Raw genomic sequence first — 22,714 nt, forward strand, 5'->3', positions numbered from 1 at the left:
TCCAATGAGACAGCTATTCAGATGTGTGCAGACAAATGAGCCGTTTCCCTAGCAATAGGGACTGGGAACGCCTGGGGTGGCCCAGCCAGCCCACTGCACCCCGCCCAGCAGCCCACACACGGCTCGCGGGAAGTACCCACCCCTCCCTCGCTGGGAGAACCCCCAAAGCCCCAGGGTGCATTGCATCATTGAGCTAAAAGGTACCCTTTACAGAGGTTAGGGATGCAGGAAGTGCTCTGAATGGTGAGGGTTAACTCACTCATTTCTGCATCACGTCTCTGGACCAGAAAGGAAGAAGGGGTTTCACAAGAGACACGGTATGCTTTTGTGGGAATGCACTCGCCAGCATTCCCTGCCTTCTGCACCTGAGCTCGTCTTATTCCTTTTCTGTCTCCGCCTGAAGACCCTTGATTTCCCAGTTTTCTACGGAGCAATCGTCTTGGATACCGCTTTGAAATTCTTTTGTTAGGAAAGTCTGTGCATTTTGGCTTTTTATAGTCTCCAATATATAAAAAATAAAATAGTAAAGTAGCTTTATGCGTAGCGATGCTGAAGTTTTATGTGTGTTATCTAGTTAGACATTTACTTCTTTATTTTCGGGACAACGCAGCCCTGGAGAGACGTCTCTAACAGGGTCATGCACGTGTCATTCATCTTCACCGCTGACTCCAAAAGGCAGGCCAACACAGGCAACGGATATAAACCCACGTGAAAGGGAAAAAAGACCGTCTGAGCTGAGCTAAGGCGTGCCTTTGAGGATAAGAGTTTACGGACACCTCACACGAGGCTGAAACCATCCAACAGGAAGGCAGGAGTATGGGCCAGGAACTTGAAGTGAGAAAAGTGAGGTGCAGCCAAAACCGGTTTGGCTCAGTGGATAGAGCGTCGGCCTGCGGACTGAAGGGTCCCGGGTTCGATTCCGGTCAAGGGCATGTGCCTTGGTTGCGGGCACATCCCCAGTGGGGGGTGTGCAGGAGGCAGCTGATCGATGTTTCTCTCTCATCGATGTTTCTAGCTCTCTATCCCTCTCTCCCTTCCTCTCTCTGTAAAATATCAATAAAATATATATATAAAAAAAGTGAGGTGCAGCTGAATCACTGCTCAGTGCTCTCCTGGGGGTGTGTCTGGGAAGCTGGGTACAGATCAGCCAACACGGGACGGGAAGTCGTGTTCCTGAGCAGGCATGAAGAGGAGAAGGGGGGCCTCGGGGACATGCGAAGGAAGGAAATGTGGTTTCGAGGGTGTTGACGTTGGGGCCTGCCCTGCTTCTGTGATTGCACGGTTACCCACCTCTCTGCACCTCAGTCTCCTCTTCTGAGAAAAGGGGGGCCTGCTACCTGCCTCACAGGACTGCAAACCTGTGTGCATGGCGTGCTTGCCACACTGCCCGCACTGAACACTCGACATGTGCCGCATGTTATTATTCGAGGAATCTGTCATTTCAGCATGCATGATTTCTGCATTTGCCTAGCGATCTATATTCAAATTCTGATCGATTCCACGGTATCTTGTGGCTCTCGCTCCAGGAAGATCGTTTGTATTTTCCTGAAGAACAGCTATAACAAGTTTAGCGGCAAAGATAACAATACCAACTCGCGACAAGCAGCACGTGCACCCCCTCAGGGACATGCGCTGCGAGCACTTTTCCCCAGGAATCGGGACGGGGTCCTCCTCGGGGCCCCCCCTGGCACAGGCCTCTGCGTGTGGACAAGAGCGGCACCAGCCACGGCTTAGGGCTAACGTCTCACACGAGACCAAAGCATCGCCTTGTCCTCACTGACAGGAGGCCACAGGCCCACAGCTGTAGATGGGAGGACTCGGTGCTGCTGTCCTTAAATGTGCTATGATTTTGCCCATCGAACTTCTAGTCCAAGTTCACTCATCCATTTAGGCAGTCACACATTCCGGTCAGTTACTCTGCCTTATGGGCCTAGGGACAGAGCACCAGTCCCAGCCTCTCTCGACAGGGAAGAGGTCTCCTACAAGAGAAAACAGGTCCATCAATGCCACCGACAGGCAATGCTGAGTCCTAGCCAGCAAAGCCTGCACAGGTCTCCATGCGCATTGGGCGTGGTTTGAGCCTTCACAGTGCCCCTCAGAACTTCTGCCCCCTCCCAGCTCCCTGAGCCAGAACCCGCTGGTACAGCAGCTGGATCCCAGGAGAAGTACCCAGAGTGATCATGAGTGGGGCAGTAACCCTCAAAACGAAATCTGCGTTGAGTACCTAGCATGTGCCCAGAATTCCTTCTACCTATCCACCTAGTCAGCTCATTCCCCAAGATAGTCCCGAGACCAGAGATCTGAGCACCCTACCGGAATGGGGGAGCACGCCAAGGTGGAGTGGAGGTGATTTTAAGACTGGAAGCTGAAGATTCCGCAGCGGCATCAGGGCAGGTCATAACCACGAGAATGCCCGTCTGCCCTGCCACCCTCGCTGGGTGCAGTGAGCGGCTGACCACCCCTCCCCACGCCAAGGAGGGACTCGCTCAACGGCCGGTCACCAAAGACCAGGCTGAGAACCTCAGCGCAGGCCTCCCTGCTCCCCGTCCAGGAAAGACAAGAGACGAGAGCGGTGACAGCCACCTCTGCTCCCCCGCCCGGAGGAAGTCAAGCACAAGTGACATGAGATATGCCTGAAGAGTCAGACGGCCCCTGAGCTGCTGGGTGGTGCCCGATGAGCAGAAGCCTCGGGTTCTCCTGACAAGGGAAGGTGCTTTCCCTCGCTCAGCAGCCGCGGCCTGGGTCCTTTGCTCAGACACAGACCACCGTGCCCTTCACCAGCCCACCTTTCCCCAGGAGCCCACGCAGAGGCAAAAGGGAAAAAACCCACAGACTTGGCACAGAGTGCCGCCCAGGGACAGTCATCTCGGGGCACCTTCCCCCGCCGTGGCACCTCCTCAGAGCTCCACGTGTCAAACCCGCCGCAGTATAGGCTCTGCCGCTAACATGAGCCAGCATAGCCCTAGCAAGTGCCCAGTGCCTCGTGCATCCCATCGGCTCCTTTAAAACGGTCTCTCATGTTTAGCACCCCTTCTTGCTGACTGCACTGGATTGGCTGGCGCAGTCATCAATCAAGCTTTCATTTACGTTACAAATGAATACTGAGTGCTTTGTGCTGTAAAAAAAAATAAAAAAATAAAAAAAAATAACGCTGTAAGCAGACAGAGCTGGGTTCAAGGTTTCGCCCCATTATTTAATAGTTTGAAGGACACTGGGCAAGTAACCTAGCTTCTCTGAGCCAGTGTTTCTACACAGTCAAGTAGGGATCAAAACAGTTATCTTATAAAGCTGTTGTGAGGAGCAAATAACTTGTAAAACATACACAGTTAGTACCCAACAAATGTTGTTTTCTCCATGCTGTTACGGGCTGTGGAGCTTAAAGACGGATAAGAAATAGCCCAGCTGGTGTGGCTCAGTGGTTGAGTGTTGACCTGCGAACCAAAAGGTTACCGGTTCGATTCCCGGTCAGGGCACATGCCTGCGTTGCGGCCTCGACCCCCAGTAGGGGGCGTGCAGGAGGCAGCCGATCACTAATTCTCTCTCATCACTGATGTTTCTATCTCTCTCTCCCTCGCCTTTCCTCTCTCTCTAAAATCAATAAAAACATATTTTAAAAAAAGAAATCGATTCCCGCCAGGGGAATCTTATGAGCTAAAACGGGAAATGATTCAAATTATAAAAATAAGTATAATGCACTTGGAAATGATTTGTGGTAGAAAAGATAAAGAATGCTCTTTGGGGTCAAAGGAGAGATAAGATCTTGTTAGAGGGTCAGAGGCGATTCCTTGGGGGAAGGAGCTGTTGAACTAACGGAACTTACGGGGATGGGCAGACAGACGAGAGGCAGGGGCTGGGTGCAGGAGGCAGAAGGGCCTTCCCCACAGCGGGGAAGGCTGGCCCCATGATGGCGAGGAGATGGCGATGGTGACAGCGGCGATGGTAATGCTGGGGACGTCAGCTTCCTACGTTCCCGGCCCGTGGCTAAGCTTGCGCACAGTCCCTGCTTTAATCCTCATAGCAATCCTGGGTGGAGGCTGAGTCCCAGAGACGCTAAGTTCTTGCTCAGGGTCACAGAGCCAGGATGGTAAGGCAGGCATTCAAACCCAGGCGGTCTGTCCATGGAACCCACACTCCCACCCGCCACCCAGACCGCTTCTCTAACAACACCACGCACTGCCCAGGGTTCCACCCTGTAACAACCGCCTTCACAAATCAGTAACTTCAACCTTGAATCGACGCATCCATGCTTACTGGACCCCTTTCTTCTCTTACCTGATAATGAAGGCACAACTCTTTCCACATTGTTTAAAGACGTGACTATCCACTTATGCTTTAACATCATTGAATTTAACATTTCATACACTGTAATCAGAACTGAACTCATTCAGGAAACCCTGCCGACACTGGCAACAGGGCAGCTGACGGTGACATCCAGGTGTTACAGTGCATTTCCAAGCGTGATCTTCTCTCAAGTTTCAGTAGATGCTAAAGGAAAACACTCGAGAAAGTAAGAAAAGGTGGAGGGGGGGCAGTGGAGAACAGAAGAGAAAGCAGAGATCTATCAGCTACCCAAAAAGAGGGGGAGGGGGGGTGGAGAACAGAAGAGAAAGCACAGATCTATCAGCTACCCGGGAGGTGAGGGGGTGATACGGTGGGGAGAGCCATGGAGGATGTGGGTTCTTGTGCCTGCTCCCTCCAACATCTGTGCGCTTAGGTCTCCTGACCTTTTAGGACTCGGGACACCAGGGTTTTAAGATTCTCTGGTTTTAGTTTGATGACCATTTGCAACTGTACAAATTCAAAGGCCCTGAAATCCGCACTCAGTCACAATGTAATGTCTTCATTTGGTACTTCGTTAAGATGTGGTAACCCAGAGAGCTTTTAACATATCTTTTTGGAGAGTCACTTTTCATATTTCCAGTAACTGACAGACCTGAAGGATCGGTGACGATCACCTGAAACTAAGTCACAGAAGCTCTTATAGCAAAACCAGGAAACCATAACCAAAGAACAAAGTTCTCACCCAAAACCGGCTATTTCCTCTCTCACCCTGCAGCCTCACTTCTAACGGCCCGCGATATATTTAACGTACAAAAATGAATATGAAGTCCTTCGAATTTACCATATATATGTCTATACCACAAAGACAATTTCAAGAAAAGCAATCGCATCCCCATAGGCCCAAAAGGTAGCCCTTCAGGTTTAGATAAAACAACTTCCTACGCTATGGCAGAAGGGAGCATTTGAAATATTCAACTCTCACTCAGTTAAAACTTAGACATTTTCTTTGATTTCTGAAAGAGACTGAAATTTTAAAGATTAGGGATGATTGTTGGTTTCATTTATAAGCCAAGAAAGTAGTTTACTCATCTCTCTGTTTGATTATCACCATTTACCTTCATTACGGGAGCGCATTATAACTGCTTTGATTCCTGGTTTGCCAATTACACAGTCAACACCAATCAACCAACATGAACTACTGAAGGACCCAATGGCAGGAAACGAAAACTTTTCTCAAATAATTATCACAATTCCTATATAATTATTTCATACGTGGAAATAAAATCCTGCGAGTGGTGAAATGATTTGAAATATGCAAGAAGTGGAAGCTGGAAAGAGTAAAAGTGGTGGGGGGGGGAGTAATGATGATGATGATGATGATTTCTATCCTCACAAGGACATTGAACTATATGTGGACACTCCATGACCACATGCCAGCATTCGACCACGGACCCCTCACATTTACAGAGTAAAACCTACAGTGTCAAGTAAACAACAAAAGCTTACACTAACAGCCTGGAATAAGTATTATTAGATTAATCAAGACACTACTTTTGTCTTGAATTTATTTCTATTCCAAAGTTTAGGAACTGTTTGAACACATTTTTTAATGAGGAAAATACAAAGCATTTGGGAACTTTTTAAAGAAAACCACAGAGCAAAGAATATGTAGTTGTTAGAAACAAAACTATGTTTTTAAAAAAATTTCCTGGTATTATGACACTCTACCCCACCCCCTACAAAATCAAAATCTAATATGAACATGTCACTCCTTTTTCCTCCACTAGAGGGCAGTCTCTCAAAACTAAGGCTGGCTCCTGTATTTAGCCTATGTTTGACCTGTTGATAAATTAATCCTATGTTCCGTTCTTCTCAATAACATGTTTCTCTACTATACTAATTACTAATTGAGGTTATAAAAATGCATTTTAAAAAATTGCTGTCTATCTACTCACAGTTGTTCTTTCAGAAATATACACGGCTATGCTTTTCTGTGTTTCTTTTCCCAATTTCTGATAACTCAAAAAATGTTTCAGCTATGTAGCGTACATTGTATATTTTCCAGGAAAATAAACATCAGAGTCAATAGGTCTAAGAATGAAGAAAAAATGCTTTCTTGAGTATTTAATATGTTACAGTTGAAACACTGCCCCAGAGTAGTAAAACATACGCCCAAACACACACACACACACATACACACACACACACACATACACACCACCACCACCACCAATACCACCACCAACACATGCACCCACGCGTATGCGGCTGGCAGATGACTTGCATCCCATAAGGAGAAGTGAGTGAATGTAATTGGAAATACATATTTTTCAAAACACCCCCTTCATATGCCAATGTTTGTGAATTATAGAGAGAAGCAAAGAATATACGCTTTATTTTAAAAATCTGGTCCATCCAGATAAGAAATGCCATTGCTTCAAAAAAAAAAAAATGTTACCGAACAGCAAGCAATATGCTGAATTAAGTAGGACCTATAGAGACGCAAATGCCACTCTCAGGGTTGCAGACAGCCCTTCCTACTTGATGGGCCCTGGTGAGCTCTGAGGGCCCCCCCCCGTCCCCCCCTCCCGCCCCACCCCCGCCCCAGTGTTCTTAACATTTGGGAAATTCTCCTAAGGAGTGCGCCCTGCTATTTTCAGGGAGAAAACAGTTTCTCTGAAAGCCTGATAAGCTAAAAAATCGGGAAACTTGTACAAAAATTCCTCCCCCTCAAAAAAGGGAGGAGGAAGGAAGGATGGAAAGGAGGGAGGGAGGGAGTGCTCAGGCAGGGAGGGAGGCAGGGAGGCAAGGAGGCAGGGAGGGAGGGAACGATCCTGGGGAAAATGTGCAAACCTGTTTCATTTATTTGTATCCTAAGCAGCGGAGGCGCAGGACAGACAGGTCGCTCCAGCCAACCAGACGTGCGCAGCTGCGAGCACTACCTCCCGGCCGTCCGGGCGATTGGCTCCTCCCGCGAGCGGAGCGCGCTCGGCTCTTAAGGACCGCGGAGCAGGCGGCGCCGAGGCAGTGTGACAGCTGATGGGGTGAGCGATGCGCCACTAACCGCCATGGGGACGCGGGGCCGGCGCGCGGGCGCCCGGGCGCTGCCCGCCCTGGATGGCGAGCCCCAGCCTGCGCGCTGAGGGCGCTGCCGCGCCGGGAGGGACCCGAGCCGCAGCCTCCGCCGCCCTCCCCCTCGGAGGACCGTGGAGACGGAGGCGCGCACCCCTCCAGCCCATGCCTGTGGACACTCGGTTACACACGCAGCTCTCCACACACAACCATGTGATTCCCGCGACGGAGGCGCGGAGAGCACACGCGGGGCCGCGGAGGGGCTGCGCGGGCAGGGACCGCGGGGCCGGGTAAGTTCACACGCCTTCCGAGGAGGCGCGCGCCGCTGGCTTGCGGGCTTTGCTGGGGCTGACGCCGCCGCTCCCTTCCGCTGGGCTGTTTTCTCCCGGTCTGAATTCTAGGCGCCTTTCCCCCTTTCCCTTTGACTTTTGGGAAGACATGGAAACGCAGAAGCCCTCGGGCGGGCTCCGCGCCCGCCTGGCCCGGTGCGGGCTGCTCCTACAGGCGTTTCCTAGCTGAACGCCCATCGCAGGATGCCAGTGGGGGCGGAAGGCAGGGCTGGGGGAGAGGGAGGCAGAGAGAAGGGAACGGGGACGGGGGATGGGGGGGCGGGGAGCTGGCCGGGTGTTTCCCTCTTCTTCGCGTTCTTTGCCATGAAGAGCAGAGCACACATCCGCCTGTGCTTTGCCACCCACCCCCCCCCCCCCCAAAAAAACGGGGCATTTCCCTGCTTTCGCCAGGGGATGCAGACGCTGCTCTGAGTCCAGGGCTGGCACCAGGGAGCCGAGCGGGGACCGAGCATACCAGTTCCTGCCCGCCCGCCTGCCAGGCTGCCTCTCGGGGATCCCGGTAAAGGACTCCCCTGCAGCAGGCCCCTCGCTGGGGAAGGGACAGGGCCAACGCGGCTTGCCGGTGCGGCTGGAAGCACCGGCGCCGGGAAAGGGTCCCGGAGCCAGAGTTCCGCCCTCTCCTCCGCCGGCTGGATGCCCGTTCCAGCGCAGAGGCCCGGGAGCTCCAGCCGCCGGGCTCCCTCTGCTGGGGCTGCGCCGGGCGGCTGAGTTGCCGCTCACGGGCTCATTTTTAACAACGTGTCCTTGTGTCCGGGCCTCGGGCTCCAGGGAAGGCAGGCTTAGCCACAGGAGCAGAGCCTCCCTGACTCGGGGGGAAGGGGGGGGATCAGGGAAAAACAAGAAGGGAGGAAGTGAGGAGTGGAAGTGAGTGTCCACCTGGACCCTGGTCCTGGGCCTGGCGCTGCTCCTCCTCGTGAGCTTCAGAGGCAGACGAGACAGACCGACGCTCCGGAAACTGTGAGCATCCATGTAGCTGGTCCATGGGGCTCAGAGGGGCGAGTGGTACTTCCAGGCTCGCACAAGGAATCAGCTTTCAGACAGAGGAGGCCAATGGCGGGTGCTGACCGCCCCCTTACGGGCCCTGCAGACACGCAGCCCTGGCCGCCCCGCCTCTGGCCGGCTCACCCCCAGTTCATTAGGTCGGCTTCTGTCAAACCGCAGGCGATTTTTTTTTCCCCTGCAACTGTGCTTTCAGAGTTGTCACTGGCTCCCCGGTTTCTGAGATGAGCCCCAAAAAAACAACAGATAATCACCAGCCACTTAGATCCTGCCACTTTCCCGTAAATGTGTCAAAAAAAAAAAAAAAACCGGCAGACTTACAATATGCAATGTAAGAAGCCAATTAATGCCGGTGACCTTTGTTTTCGGTGGCGGTACAGCAGGCCTGACAGGGTGCCCGCGGGAATGAGCAAGTTTAAGGAGCGGGTTCCTCTCTCGGGTGACAGATGCGGGGTGGGCTCGCCCTGCCTCACACGCACACGCCCTGCCTCACACGCACACGTGTCCACAGGAGGCACAGGAGGACTTACTGCCTGTGGCCCAGAGGGAGCCGTGTCACCAGCTGTGCTGCTGGCCCTCACAAGTGCTCAGGGAGACAGGCCCCTCTCCGGCGGCGGCGGGCAGGCTGGTGCAGACGCGGCACTGCAGCACGGATGGGGCTGTCTCGGACCTTCTTGGGGGAACTTTTCATCCCAAACACACACACTCTGAACCCCTGCCCGGCCCATTATGAAATGGCAGTTGACCCCCCCCCCCTTCTCCTCCTGTACCCCCGGGACAGCAGACTCGCTCCCTAACCCAGGTAAAGCCACACACACAGCCTGTGGATTACAGAGGGTGATGGTGTGTCCGCTTGGGTCTGAGAAACACGCTGGGTCCAGGCCCTCCGGGCTGTCACCTGGTGGTGCCCGTGAGCCTGGGGATCTGATCGACACCCGCCCAGGCCAGGAGATGGACAGGGGAGCATGCCCAGAAGACAAGACCTAACCTTAGTCCACCCCCTGCCGCGTGGCTTCCCCATAAATAATAGCTTTCAGCAAGACAAGCCCAAAGGACCATCTCTTCAGGGAGCCAGCCCCTTGTCACAGGCAGCATGCTGAGTTAGAAGATGATGGGCTGAGCGGGTGGGATTTTTTCTTTGGTCTCGGCTGTTGCTGTTAATGGCTTAACAGACAGGGTGATCAGCTTTCCGGGCCGGCAATTTCAATTTAGGGATGTATGGGAAAGGTGATCAACCTAAGATTCACGCACTGTATTTTATTCTTTCTTCGGTCTTTTTTACACCTACTGCTTCCCCTCCCCCTCCTCGAACCACAGATGAGTTTGATGTTTAACTTTCCCTCACCCTCACCCTAAATTTTTTCTGCCGTGAAATTCCTATGTGATATGGCATTGTGGTATTTATTGCAAACTAATTAAGTTGATCAGAAAGGCTTACTACTGAGTCAGAAAGTAACACTTCTGTACGCTAAACATTATTACTGAATTGGCAGCCCCGAAGACGGTCAGAGATGAGGTGTGTGCTGGGGAATGTGAAGGAGATCATGCACAGACGCGAACAGCCTGGGAGAAATGGGTCCCTCCCTCCTGCCGGGGAAGGATGCCCCCAGAGAATCACGGAAACTAGAGAGCTCCAGCCAATCTGGGGGAGCGCTGGGCGGGCCTGGTTCTGAGGTGGGGGGCCTGGTTCTGAGGTGCAGCCACCGGTGCAGCCCTCCAGGGTCTCTCGGGACTAAAAGGAACAGATGTCGGTGCGGCAGGGCACTGGAGGAGCTGTGCGCGCTGTCACAGGTGAAGCTCCGACGCTGGCCTTGCAGCGAGGCGAGGCAGCACCCCAGGGGGGGGCCAGGGAGCCCCTCCCGCCTCCCTCTGATAAAGTGACGTCTGCTGAGACCTCCGGGAAGTAGAGCAGGATCGCCGTCACCCCTTCGCCGCAATGTACAGCGAAATCAAATTCTAATACAGAGCAAGTAGGTGGTGCCAGAGGGCAGGAGAAGTCCCAGGCAGATCACCATGTTCTCTTGAACGCGGTGGGAGGGTGGAGGTCTCAGCAGGCGCCGCGTAGAGGCCTCCCATAGGGAGTCAGCAAAGGGCGCACCGGGCTCATCTCTATCATGGCACCTTCCAAGCCATCCACTCCATTTGCATAATTGTCAAGTTTTTATGTAACCCTGTGCTGTGATGTCCGTGTAGCTTTAGGCCGTGATGAAGGAGGGCTGTATTTTTAAAGCTGTAATTCACGAAAGCACATTACACAGCTTCCGCGTAGGGAGTGGTGAAGCGGAAGGTGTTTTCATTGGATAATGGAATGTTTGTGTTGAAGGGGACCCTTGAGTGGACAGTCCGATAGCCCATTCCACAGGTGAAGAAACTGAGGCCCAGGGGCTTTACCATCCTTGCCTCAAACCACACAGCTTTATCTTGGAGGCCTGGGCAGGACGCTCTGGAGTGCACGCCACTAAAACTCTGCCTACTCAGTTTTTCAGATAGTTTTTGTTTGTTTGTTTGTTTGTTTTAAAGATGGGGGAAGCTCATAGATATGTACCAAAATAAAATAAAATAAAATAAAATAGGAAATGTCTTTCCAGATAATCAAGTATCTAAAAGCAAAATCAGACATTCAACTATAGAGGCAATTATGATTTGTTGAGTATATAACATCCAAAATCTCACACACCCGTAATTTACCTTTTGGACATGTTCTGTAATGAGTCATAAACATGAGGGCTTTGTCCTGTTCTTAAAACACCTTAGGAATAATGAATGCTGCTGTCATTCACCCACAGAGATCCAGCTACTGACCATCCACTGCACGTCTGCCCAGGGGTTCTGATGACCCCCACACCCTTGTCGATGAGGGAGGGTTCCCCTGTGATGTTTGAAGGCGCTCACTGGGCCCTCTTCATAGGCAAGGTCGTCCTCAGGACCCCCTCACACCTCAATGCGGACCTCCTGGGGATACCACCCCCCCTCCCTCTCTCTGCCCCCCCCCACCCTGCCTTTTCGCTTCCAAACGTGGGGGGGGGGCAGCCTTTATAGGCACCTCCTTAATTTCTGAGCCCTGTTTTTTCTCATTGGCAACTGTCTCTCCATTTCTAAATGTGCTCCCCACATTTTGCTTAAGATGATAGTAATGAACTGACGCAAAAACTTGGGGGGGGGAGGAAAGAAGGGTACAAAAATTAACAGCGTAATTGTGAATGCTCCTTTGGAGCTGTGTGTGATTTATCCTCACCCGAGGATTTTTTTTTCCCATTGATTTCTAGAGAGAGTGGAAGGGAGGGAGGAGGGAGAGAGCGAGAGAGAAACATCAATGTGAGAGAGAGAGATCGATTGGTTGCCTCCTGCACGTGCTCCGACACGGGCTCCTACTGGGAACCTGCAACCCAGGTACGTGCCCTTGACCAGGAATTGAACCCCCTGACCCTCCCATCCATGGGTGGCGCTCTAACCACTTAGCCACCCAGCCAGGGCGTGGGACCATGTCGTTCACGTAGACTTTTCAACAATGACATTTGCTTCTCACCACCTCCTGGTGAGGGGGTCTGATGACAGTCACCTTTGTTTGGAGCCTGGAGAAGGAGGCCCGGGAGGTTAGCGGGCTGCCGTGTGGGCATGAGGTCCCCGGACTCCCATACCGGGCCGGGCACTGACCATGGTACTGCCGGCTCTATTCAGTCCCTTTTTCCCGAACTCCCAGCACTTCCTTCGTGCCATACACACTCCACGTGGGCAGGCTTTCACAAGAAAAATCTGCACTTCTTAATTTAACCCCCGGCAAGTGACGTGCCCGCGCCAAACATGACAGACACAGCCCCCCTCTATTCCTGGAGAGAATGACTGCGCGTTCTCCCACCTCCTCGCCCATATGTTTGTCTGACAGCGTTCGTACTCTGATAAACAGATACTTGGCAAAGGTCTCCCAAAAGATGGGAAGGTGGGGTGAGGAAATTACCGGGGCACGCTCCAGGCGGCCGGGAGATGCTGAGCGAAGTCCTCGGAGTCGCCTGAAGCAACGCCCATGAATGAAGTCCCAACCTAAAGGCCCTCTCTGCGGCATCTCCTTCCTGGTTGGTTTGTCTCGGGGACAAAATGCCATACAAAGACCTCAGAACGCCAGTAAATCCATCCACATTTTCCTGAGAGCCCTTGCTGGGGGAGTCCTTTGTCTCTCCAGAGTATGTTGTCGTCGGACTAATTGAGAATCTCTCGGACACATGTTCTTCGGGCTGTCACTCAAGCTTGACCCATAGCAGGTGAGGCCTCACAGATACCAGCCACTCTGTTTAGGCAGAAGAGTAGACACCACCATTTGTTCCAGGTCTGCATTTAAAGGCCTGGACTCCCTCCCCTCCCTCCCTCTCCCCCTCCCCCAATACCCATGCTTAGCATCAACAGGCAGCATTTTCTGTATATGCCAGAGGCCTGAAACCCTGGAATTTAATTCCCCGAGGAGTAGGGGGAGGAGAGATGATTCCTGACCTCACAAAGCAGCAACTCCAGGGACCAGGCCTGCTCAGGGGCCAGGGCCACCCATGGCCTTGATTCAGGAAGACACGGGACCCACCACACTTAGCAACAACATCAATCACAGTGGGCATCTGAACTGCAGGAGATACTTAAAGAGGCCTCTTTTTAATTGTGGCAGAGAGGACTGATTTGTGCTTATGAGAAATTTTCTCTAACTAATTACACAATTAATACGATGCCTATAAAGAAACAGAAGGCAAACGTTTTAGCAGATTCATCCCGCTGGTGTAAACCGGGCTGCGTGCTCTCTCTGTCTCAGAACGCCGATAGGATAGGTCAAGGCGTTTAGATGACATGGTCAGCTAATTCGGTTTACTTTTGCTAAGAAAAAAAGAAAGAAAACCTCAAAAAATGTTAGAAACAGACATGCATCTGCAGAGATACCGTTCCTCTGGGCCTTTATGTCATCAGGGGAGTCTCCTCACCGCTGTACTGACACCCGGACACCCTGGTCTCCTCACTGTTCGCTGACAGGGCCTCTGGGCCCGACATGTCATTCTGTTCTCATCAAAAACCGGTCCCGCAGAAACACCGAATACTCCGCATAGTCCACAAAGGGCACATGGGCCCACAGGGGTCGGTACAGAAAGTTTAATGATTGTCGGGGTGATTTCCGTGTACCTCTAGAGCAGTGGTTCTCAACCTTCCTAACGCCGCGACCCTTTAATACAGCTCTTCATGTTGTGGCGGGCCCCACCCATAAAATTATTTTCGTTGCTACTTCATCACTGTCATTTTGCTACTGTTAATGAATCGTCATGTAAATATCTGTGTTTTCCGATGGTCTTAGGCTCTACAGCAGCGGTCGCGACCCACAGGTTGAGAACCGCTAGCAGGGTCGCCTAAGACCATCGGAAAACACAGATATTGACATGACGATTCATAAAAGTAGCAAAATTACAGTTATGAAGTAGCAATGAAAATGATTCTATGGGTAGGGGTCACCACAGCATGAGGAGCTGTGTTAAAGGGTCGCGGCATTAGGAAGGTTGAGAACCACAGCCCTAGACAGACCACATCCTGATTTCTCCCAAGGCCACGGGCCATCGGCCTCACCCCGCCCAGGTCGAGGGCACTGAGAGCAAGACAACAAGGGAACACGTGCAGGACCGAGCTGGGTCACGATGCTGGGTCACGACGCTGGGTCATTTAAGAGAGAGCACAATCCGATGGGAAGAGACCACCAGGGCCCTCGCCGTATGAAAAATGAGTGTGTTCTGAGCACTTCTGGACCCGGAAGCTCTTTTCCTGCGAAGTCCTGAACGGAAACCGCATCAAATGAGCGTAAGGTGAGCGCAGACTGTCTTCACCCAGCACGCCATTGCCTTGCGTGAGTGGCCAGGCCGATCCGCTTGGGAAACTCGGAATGTCTGTCGGCTTCTCTACCCGGGCCTTACCGCCAGGCGTCTTTTCCACAGACACCACAGCCGCTCAGGTGTCAGAGGTGGTGCTCGGCTGACTGTGTAAAATCAGGGAGGCATTTGCCGAACTGCCATTTCCGGTTCTGAGCGAGCAAATCCCATGTAGATATCAAAGCCTCGCCTTTCGTTTACCTTCTAACCTGGGCCACCGTGCCTGCTGCTGGGTCATAGGTCACAGGGATGAGGATGGAATGCACAGTGCCTGCTGCTGGGCCAGGGGTCACAGGGATGAAGGATGAAATGCACAGTGCCTGCTGCTGGGCCAGGGGTCACAGGGATGAAGGATGAAGTGCACAGTGCCTGCTGCTGGGCCAGGGGTCACAGGGATGAAGGATGAAGTGCACAGTGCCTGCTGCTGGGCCAGGGGTCACAGGGATGAAGGATGAAATGCACAGTGCCTGCTGCTGGACCACGGGTCACAGGGATGAAGGATGAAATGCACAGTGCCTGCTGCTGGGTCACGGGGTCACAGGGATGAAGGATGAAGTGCACAGTGCCTGCTGCTGGACCACGGGTCACAGGGATGAAGGATGAAATGCACAGTGCCTGCTGCTGGACCAGGGGTCACAGGGATGAAGGATGAAGTGCACAGTGCCTGCTGCTGGACCAGGGGTCACAGGGATGAAGGATGAAGTGCACAGTGCCTGCTGCTGGACCAGGGGTCACAGGGATGAAGGATGAAATGCACAGTGCCTGCTGCTGGACCAGGGGTCACAGGGATGAAGGATGAAGTGCACAGTGCCTGCTGCTGGGTCACGGGGTCACAGGGATGAAGGATGAAGTGCGCAGTGCCTGCTGCTGGACCACGGGTCACAGGGATGAAGGATGGAATGCACAGTGCCTGCTGCTGGGTCATGGGGTCACAGGGATGAAGGATGAAATGCACAGTGCCTGCTGCTGGACCACGGGTCACAGGGATGAAGGATGAAATGCACAGTGCCTGCTGCTGGACCAGGGGTCACAGGGATGAAGGATGAAGTGCACAATGCCTGCTGCTGGACCAGGGGTCACAGGGATGAAGGATGAAAGGTTGAATGCCATGCACCACTGTTAGCAGAGACCTTAAGGGTTCAGATCACATGACCTCTCATAGACCGCCCTTCACCGGCCGAGGGAATGAACATAACATCAGCAGGTCCCGCGATACACGCGAGCATTTTCTGTGCCGAACCGTGTGCTAAGCACGCCCTGTGCATTTTCCCATCGGCTCCTCAGGGGGGGAAATGAAGTACGGAATATTCTTAACCCTCCTTGACACGTGAGGCAAAGCGGGCTCAGAGAAGAAAAGCAACCTGTCTCAACTAATCCCAGGCAGCGGAGGAGGAGGCACCTGGGGCAGGTGGCTCTAAAGAAGAAGCCTTTGTACAGGGGTGGCACTGCTTCTTTGGGTGCTGCCTGCCTGGCCAGTCCACACTGCCTTCCGGGAGCCAGGTTCTCCATCAAAATGCAGCCACCCCACTCTTCACTCGTGCCACGCCCTGTGCTCATCCCCATCCCGGGACACCATCTCTTTGTAGGCTCCCTGTGGCTCTTCCTTTCTAGTTGTTTCCATGGGAAGAGAGATGACGTACTTACGCAGCGCAGTAACAGCACAAGGAAGAACGCAAGGGGCAGCTTGTAAGCCTCGTTTCCTTACCTGAGGCCTTACAGTCCCCCCGTGGGTGCACTTCCCCCTGTGGGACCCTTCCTTTCCTTGTGCATGCTCCTTTAAACAAGGAAGCTACAGAGAGCCTGGGTATGTCACTGCTCGTAGGATCATTCAGTTTCAAGAAAATCCATCAACCCTGCTGAGTATTAATAAGCTCCTGGCTCAGCAACCTCCAATGATGGAGCTGCAATCCCTGCTCCCACTGACCGTGCTAAGCGGACTCAGGCTTCGGCAGAAGGTCCCACCCCAGCGGGGTGCAGACCTCAGTGTCCCTCCCCGGGCAACCCCCTCAGACAGCTCTCAGGAGGCCCTCCACATGGACTGTCCCGCATGCCCAACGCTGAATGTAAGATAAAGGCCGAGATGTTGCTGAGCACCTTTCCAATCACCGGGAGTGGGGTTAGAGCGTGGGTATCCATATACATTCTCTTTTCAGATTGAAGGTGGTGGTGGTTTTTTAAGTTGTAAATCATTGGGCAACTGAAAAGTAAAGTTCAAGTTGAAGGTGATTAAAGGTTAAAGTGTCTGTGCTAACTCAACACATGTAAGGAATAAAGAAGAATACATATAATTTTAAGTTAAACTTTTAGATTGATTTTTTCCTGCTGCTTCCTACATTCACTTACCAGGAGGAGGAGGGGGAGGGGGAGAGGGAGAGGGAGGGGGAGGGGGAGGGGAGGGGGAGTGCCTGACCAACAGTTATGCATCACAGCCTGGGCCCCGGTTAAGCTCTCACACACCTCGCGTCACCTAACATCGCAGCTCCCCGAGGGAAGGGAGACGGAATGCGAGCATCTGCCCAACGCCCGCTGGGGCAGATCCTGACCTGAACCCGGAACGTCTGACTCCAAAGCCCATTCTGCTGAAACCACGCCACTGCGCCCCCCACACCACGTGTTTCTTAGAATTAGCACAACACATCTCTCCTTCGGGGAGCATTTAACTTCTTAGGCGGAAACAGCCAACAACGGGCTCCTCTGCGGTTCTAAGCTCCTCAGCCAAGACCACGAAGCTACGTCATAATGCACCAGGCTCCGCAGGGTGACCACACGGTGCACCCCGATTGTGGTTCATGCATAATACAGTGGCCGCTTCACAGGACTCAGTTAATCTACTATAACATGATGAGTCGCAGACCTGCTACTTAAACGTTCCCATTCATCTGTGCAGATTCAGAGGTTCAGTGTGTAGAAAAGCGGTCGTGGTTGGACTCCAGACAGGCTTAGGACATCTCAGATCCTTATGGCTCTGAGGGAACAGAAATCAGGGGTGACGTAAGAGAAGTTTCTCTGCCATAAGTATCTTATGGTATTGAACGTGTACAAAAAAGGTTTCAGCCCTATCCGTCACCCCTGAATGCCGCTCACCGTATTTGGGAAATATGTGAAGCTCATTCATACTTCCTCTATTTTATACACCTGCAAGTTCAAATCTGCCCCAGCCCACCCAGGCCGCTACATCCTCCCCCCACTCCTAGCCACACCCCCTGAAGGCAATGGGGTGCCGAGTCCCTAACTGTGCTTAGGCACCCAGCTTCCCTTCAGACGTAAATATGTTTAATTATAAACCAATGTCCTACTCCGAACGTCATGGAGATTTCTATAAATGTTCGAAAGGAAAGATAATCTAAAACAATGCACCATTCAGTTAGATAGACCATATCATAGATATATCCACCATTTACATATACCACATCATGGTCATTTAACCAGTAACCATGGTACTGCCATAATCAATGAACAGACACTTGAAATACTGACAGGAGTGATGTATGTATAACCCAGCAAATAGAACTAAATCTATCTGTATCTATCTATCTATATATATCTATTTATCATGTCTATCTTAATTTTATCATCTTAACGGGTGCTATTCTACCAAGATTTTTTTTAATTTATTTTATTTTTTTTAGAGAGGAAGGGAGAGGGAGAGAAAGATAGAAACATCAATGATGAGAGAGAATCATTGATTGGCTGCCTCCTGTATGCCCCCTCCTGAGGATCGAGCCCACAGCCCAGACATGTGCCCTTGGCCGGAATCAAACCTGGGACCCTTCAGTCCGCAGGCTGATGCTCTATCCATTGAGCCAAACCACCTAGGGTTCTACCAAGATATTTGAATGCACTATGTCCCAAAAGTTTTACTAAACGTATCCATTGTCTAAATTATATATATACACATATATACTAGTATATACATATATTCAACATTAAAAAAAAAGTTTATTCAGCTATATCTGTGATGATCTACATCACATTCGCTTGGTTGACACCTAAGACTCCCTGGTAATTTTGGCACAAAGTTTCTGACCTAGTGGTTAAAAAGTCAAGTCCTTCTTCCTTGTCTGTCATCAGCCATTCGGTTTTGGCTTTAGTAAAAATTGTGTATTTGTGATGAACAATTGCTTGACTGTGTGCAGTAAGTGTACTGAGTTGTGTCTGCCCCAAAGGAAGATGGGGCCTGGGGGTGGCTGAGTGAGGGAGGGATCTGGCTGAGACATCCGCGTGGATGCTGAAGCCGCTGTTTGTGAGGCTGTGGTCAGGGCGGCCCCGTCCCTGTCCCTGTCTACAGAGGCCCGCCATCCACAGTGGTTTCCTGGCTCCTAGGTGATGTCTCCAGGGCAGCAGGTGAGGTACCCTCAGGAGGAGTGCCCACCAGAAACTAACAAAAACCCCTTCCCCACACGTGCTCACAAACCCCCGTTTCCAAATTTCACCCCCCATTCCCTGTGGACTCCACTGGGGCCACTCCCACTGGCCTACCTAATGAGTGACTTCTGTACTGGCTGCTGATGGGCTTTGTGCGTGGACTGTAGTGAGGAGTCGGAGCAGGCAGACCAGAATCGTGAAACGGAGAGGTTTCCAGACATCCAGTCACTCGCGCAAAAGTGACCTCCCTCCGTCAAGGCGTAATTGGAACCAGAAACCGGGTGACTCCATACTTGCCCAGGGGTTATTTCACAGCACACTGGCCGCTGCGAGAGCTTCAGCAAGACGGGACCGTGTGTGTAGGGCCTCCTCGCTGCTGAGGTCTGGCCGAGGCCCGTGCAGAGCATCCCGGCTGTTAAGATGGCCCTTGGCCTGCCAAGTTGTCGACAGCAACACCTTGCTTCTGCTGGGCTCCAAGCATGTGAATTTCTCGAAACTGGGGTTTTGAAGGTGTGCCCTACAGTAACTGTTGCTGAAGAGTTGTTTTGTTTCACTATTATATCAGACAAATGAAAGAGAGAGAGAGAAACAAAGAGAGAGATAGAGGGAGACAAGTATTGCATGGAATTAAAAACAAATCAAAAAATGACCACTGCCCTGGCCAGTGAGGCTAAGTCAGTTGGGTGTCGTCCCGTGCACTGGAGGGTTGCTGGTTTCATTTCTGGTCAGGGCACATGCCTGGTTATGGATTCTATCCCTGGTCAAGGTGCATGCAGGAGGCAGCCAATCAATGCTTCTCTCATATTGATGTTTCTCTCTCCCTCTGTCTCTGAAATCCATAAAATCTTATTTTGAAAAAAATGACCACCATACCAGAAGCAAGTTTCATATTTATCCAAAATAGGATCAGAATGATCCAGTTCTTGTGCTGTCTCATTGGAAATTGATGCTCCCGTTTGGACATCCCACCCTGATTTAAAAGGCTCCAGGCCACTCTGCCCCAATCCTCTTTGCTGGGGACCTAGGAAGCTTTCTAACGAACACAAAATAATTACAACTTTTGAAATTGTAAATCTCACTGCATACTTATTTTATTAAAACCTTGTGGTAAGTTTTTTCCCAGAAGATTGCACAGTATAGACTAATAAGCACTCAGGCCCTGAGATGCTAAAATAAAAATTCAGAATTGCTGACTCTAACATGATCTTCTTTAGGACCACAGAGAGCCCATTTATCATAATGCCGCACAGGGAGGGCACTCATTTTTCTCTCCTTTGAGAAATCCTTCTTGGGAGAACTAATGCAGAATGTTTCAATGACATTTTACCCATCTCGGTAAGCCCTTGTTTCCCCCAAATGTCACCACAGCTCAAGAAAAGACAACCGCCCTATTCCATCATCGCCAAAGACTGATCCTAGCATGCCTGTAGGTGTATGGATAACAAATGGATGTCTATCACTCTGTCTCGTCCAATGCCAACTTAACACAAGTACGCATGCACACCTGCATCCACACCCCACAAAAATTCTGGACTTCTCTGTAAAAACACTTGCCAGCTGTGAATAGTTCCGTTCATAAATATTTCAGTGAAGTCTAACCACACTAACTTGTACCTGGTTTCCAATTGGTTTTCTTCTCCTAAGACATGCCATAAAGTGAGAAGACAAATTCTAGAGTGCGTTTTAAGTTATTTTCATAGAAATAACCAGAAAAAAAGCTGTCAGTCCAGTAAAACTCTGCAACCACCTGTGGAAATCAGAGTGAAATACCATGCGAGTGGCTCCGTTCTGCTCTGCCATGTCTCCTCTTCTCGCGTCTGCACCTCCCAACTAAGTTTAAGGGTCCACAAAGTCTAGTAAGTTGTAAGCATGCCACGACTGTTACTAATTGGATAGCGATGGACAATGAGCGGGCACTTGCGACAATCCCAGCGAAATCTTGAGAACGTTCCCTTTTGGTATTAAGAGCTGGAAATGCCTTGCTTTATTCTCCCGGCTGGTGTCCCTCTGAGGATGCTCATCACCCACCTAGTAATCGATGAGGAATCGATAGCGAAGGAGGAGAGAGAACCAGGTCCATGCCTGGTCCCAACCACGAGGCTGCCTCTCCGAACACCACACAGAGCCCGCCAGAGAGCAGGAGGAGAGGAAGCGCTGGCCTTGGTCCCTTAACCACCCCTGGGTTAAGTGGGGGCTGAGTGGGGGCAGGGGAGGGGGTCATCCTGTAACATGGGTTTGGGGAGAAGACTACATTTTCATTTCGGTCCCCGAGCATCGCACACGCCACCCTGACCTGGGTTTGGGCCTACGATCGATCAGGCAACCTCTTTAAAAGCCCTATTTGCTAGAGAATGTCTCTGATGGTTGAGAGATACCTCCCCACCCCCACCCCCCACCTCCTTCCTGCACATACACATCTCCATTTCTTACAGCTTGAGCACGTTTTGCACAATTGGAAACGATAAAACTCCAGAAAGAGAAGAGACAGAAGTCATGCGGTTCTATCTCCCCGCCCCGCACCCTGGGCCCTGCGTTCCCACAAACCTGTGGGTCTGCCGGCCGCCACGCAGTGTTTCCCTAGACGGCGAGGCGCTGCCTTTGGTCATCTGCTTTAGATCCGCCACGCGCCGCCCTCTGTTCTAGAAGCGTCCTCACACCTGTTGCTAGTGCTCCGAGCTTCTGGACTGTGAGTGTCCGTACCGTCCGCGTGGTAACGGACACCATCGCCCCCCCGGGTGGGTGCTGACAGCCCTTCACGAGGGAGGAGGGGACGTCACCGCGGAGCTCCTCCGTCTGGTGGCCAGCGGTGGCTTCAAGTAGCGCTAAGGGACAGAAGCGTCTCATCACTCACCCCTTCCCTAGACTTTCTGGATTTTTTTAGAGTTTTGAAGCAAATGCTAAAGAAATACGTTTAAATGGAGGGCAAGGAGGGTGCTTAGTAGGGAGAGGAATGAGGAGGACTTGCCGCGGGGCCGGGAGGAGGCCTGGATGTGCTCTAGGAAACTGTGAGCTGTACCACTTGTCCAATGAAAAGTATGCACTCCAGCCCCAGCCAGTTCGGAGTGGGTTGGCCCTAGGGACCGAAGCGTCCCGGGTTCGATTCCGGTCGAGGGCATGTACCCCGGTTGCAGGCTCGATCCCCAGCCTTGGTCTGGGCGTGTGCGGGAGGGCAACCAATCCATGCGTCTCTCACGTCGGTGTTCCTGTCTCTCTGTCTCTCCCCCACCCTTCCACTCGCTCTAAAAGTCAATGGGAAACACCCCTGGGGTGAGGAGTGACAAAACAGAAGCCTGCCCACCACACCGGGCTCTCGCTCCCGGGAGCCGGGGCAGATCTCTTCAGCGGGGCAAGTCCTGACTTCGGGGCCCAGGGAGGGCGGGGAGCAGGCGGAGGGGACAGGACGGAGAGTCTCCATCCCGGGAGGAAGATGCAGGAGGAAAGAGGACTTGCAGGTTCGGCAGGTGTAGAGGCCAGTTGGGTACACACTGTGGGCCCACTTGGTGGCACGCAGGGAGAAGCATGACCTTGGATGTCCGAGGCTCCCGGACAGAGCGCCTTCTCCTTCCACAACAAAGGAGCCATGGAGACAGAAATGTGCTCGTCTCTGTAGACTGAAAACAGGTACTGGAAGTGCCTTTCACAGTTCATTTGGTTCCCGTCCCCGAGATGAACCAAAGACACCCCGGGTCCACGTGCTGAGAAATGGCACAGCGGGCGTCCAGGAACCTTGCTTTTTGCAACAACCTTCTGAGCCCGACAGCTGGT

At 52.0% G+C, this 22,714-nt stretch overlaps 2 protein-coding genes across 5 annotated transcripts in view; one reads left to right on the forward strand and one right to left on the reverse strand.

Annotated features, from left to right (window-relative positions):
• IMMP2L (inner mitochondrial membrane peptidase subunit 2) overlaps positions 1–22,714 on the reverse strand; it is a 515,663-nt gene that overhangs the window by 234,090 nt on the left and 258,859 nt on the right. The window lies entirely within an intron of this gene.
• Positions 7,135–22,714, forward strand: part of LRRN3 (leucine rich repeat neuronal 3) — a 35,132-nt gene continuing 19,552 nt past the window's right edge. Inside the window, exon 1 of one of the 2 annotated variants that reach the window (XM_080665427.1) lies at positions 7,135–7,325. The gene's annotated coding sequence lies outside the window, so the exon portion shown is untranslated. Of the gene's footprint in view, positions 7,644–22,714 lie in introns of both variants that reach the window. The other variant, XM_080665426.1, reaches the window with a different exon arrangement.

This window comes from Plecotus auritus (genome assembly GCF_963455305.1).
Source record: "Plecotus auritus genome assembly, chromosome: 4".
Classification (NCBI taxonomy): Eukaryota; Metazoa; Chordata; class Mammalia; order Chiroptera; family Vespertilionidae; genus Plecotus; species Plecotus auritus.